Genomic DNA, 2749 nt, shown 5'->3' with positions numbered 1-2749 from the left:
CCCTGCACATAGTGAGTATTTAATAAGTAGTGCCCGGTAAGAACCATGGGTGATTGTCCGATCAGTTAATGGGAAGCACCAATTGCAAGGCTAAGGAGTTTGAATTAAATCTAAAATAATATGGGGAGTGCATTCAGTATTTCTCCACCCTAACTTTGACTATCTTTCAGTCTAAAAGTTTTGAGATATATCTAATATTACTTGTCTATTACAATAATTGCCTGTTGCAATAATGTCACATTCTACACACTTCAAACTTCTTTCTTTGGTGTCCTTTCATTTCTTCAATGAATCTATAAATTAAGGTTTAAGTGATTAAGTATAAAATAAAATTACATATATATTAAGAGGTTCTTGCATTATTCTAATTGACCAATTTAACCTTCCCCTGTGTTATTATTAAATTGATTTAAGTAAGCTTAATATCTCAACAATTTTTAAATTATTGCTTTTCAGGGACTGGCTGTTCTCATTCGTTATAAGACCAATTACTTCACAGTATTTTTTCCTCAGTATACAATGCAAAATCCATTTAGCATTTTTTACCTTTATCACTTTTTTATTAACATTATCTCATACAGTACTTTTCATTTTTCCACATGGTTGTTCCTAGATTTGATTTTGTGATATATGCAGTTATTATGTTAGGTTGAATTTTCAAAGCATAATCTCTGTACCAACAATTTTCTAATTTTTTTAGACAAAAATCATTTATTTGAACAAAAGCATGTGGCTGACTCTAATATAATAAATAAAATGGAGCTACTTTGGTCAAAGTGGATGTCAGATGCTCAGCATTCTGTCCATGTTCTCTGCTCCCTTTGCTCCCCTACTGCTCTCCCCAAGAAACCTCCAAAGATATCCTGGTTTTCTGTTAACCAAAGCTTGAAACTCTGTGTTGCAGGTACCAGTACCTATTAAGGATTTGTCTTCAAGTTTAGTATCTATCACTAAGCACTTGGTAATATCTCTGGTTGTGGAAATAATGTATGAGTGTTCATTTTTCCCAGGAATAAAAGGTGGAAAATTGAGAAATGCATCCACCCTCCTACCACCCCACCTGCATATAGGCATTTGATTTGTCTTTGTTTTATAAAATAAAAAAAGAGTTGAAATTCTCATAATCAATGTATTTGAGACCTATAATTCATCAAATGAAAAAAAAAATAAAGCTGAGATTCATGAAAAAGATACTTGCATTCCTTGCACAGTTTAACTTTAAGCATATACATTTGTATTCCTTTCCCAATTTTTCAGCGAACAATCAAAGCCTTTTCTAGGAATTTTCTGAAGAGAGTTCTACCTTTTCCTTTTCACATAAACCGCAACCGTTATTCACTGTTGGCATTTACCAGTATTAGTTCATTTAAGGTGGAGAGAGAAATGAAATACCCTTATAAGGTGGCGAGATTCTTTCCTTCTCTTACACAGGGTCTCTCCCACAGCTAGTTGGACAACACCTTTTTAAGACATGTACTGTGTACAACTGGTATAAATAGGACAACGCAAAATAAACTGGTTCTAGATTAGTAAGTATAGTGCTTATCGAGAAAGAAAAGGGTCTTGGCATCTCCTAATGGTGAGAAGGACGGGTGCAATCATAATATTGACACCAGTTAGAATGTTTGTCTTAGCTAATGGACATTAGCTGACTATATGCTGGGGTTGGTTAAGTAATTGCTTTGCTATCTATGGGAATATCTAGAACAGCATGGCTAAAATACAATTAGAGGAAGGTCTCCAGAAATCTCTAGTCACAATGTATATCATGTTGAATCCTTAGGTGGCAGCAGATGAGATGTTGCTAAAGGATAACCAGACCATAAAAGCCATACTGTAACGAAGAGGAGCAAAGCATATTGGTGCAGAGTTCTATCCTTGGAGTCAGAGAGCTCTGGCTTCAAGTTCTGACTCTGTCACTAGATAGTTGTGGGGCCTTGAGTGACAAATGGAACCTCTCTGAGCCTCAGTTTTATTATCTACCCCCATGGGTTACTATGAAAAAAAATCTATATATGCCTAAAGATCTTAGCACTGTTCTTGCACATAAATGTTACTGGATTCAGTATCATTATAAATTAATAACTCACCTCAATGAACAGGTTAGAATTTGGAGAGGCAGACAATGGGAGCAGACTGGAGAGAGGTGGGCATGTGATATCAGTGCTTCCATTGCAGTTATAGTTTTTATGAGTTTCCTTCTGGGATGGAATTGCCTCAGCAGCTGCCTTCTGGGGTTTTCAGGTGCACGGGTGTACACACGAGTGACTCAGCCTGAGCAGAAGCTCTGTGTGTCTGGACGGCAGGCACCACTGGCCTTGTTCACCGCTGTGTTCCTGTTGTCTGACACATTGTAGGAGGTGACTGATAAATATTTCCTGACCACCTGCATGAATAAACAAATGAATGATAGATTCTGATAATGTAGCATCCTGCTAATTCCTACTTTATATGCTATTAATCTCTATTTAGTATACTCTTCCCTGGTGATCACATCAGCCTATTTAAAATTCACTTTAAAACTTCTCTTACGATTCAATCCCAGATATCATTTGGACACTTCTTTAGTGTTTCCATATATTTTCATTATTTAATTATTTATATACCATTGTTCCTGGATCTCACTTCTAGAGGAGGCTTACTCAAGGAGAGCCTAAGTGGCCATGTGCTGTCACATCTATCTTGGGGCCTCACTTGATAATCTTAAATTAAAAATCAGTGGATCATTTACATATAAAGAACTACCATT

Source organism: Choloepus didactylus, chromosome 16 (genome assembly GCF_015220235.1).
Source record: "Choloepus didactylus isolate mChoDid1 chromosome 16, mChoDid1.pri, whole genome shotgun sequence".
Taxonomy (NCBI): Eukaryota; Metazoa; Chordata; class Mammalia; order Pilosa; family Megalonychidae; genus Choloepus; species Choloepus didactylus.
Note: the sequence above shows the minus strand (reverse complement) of the source record.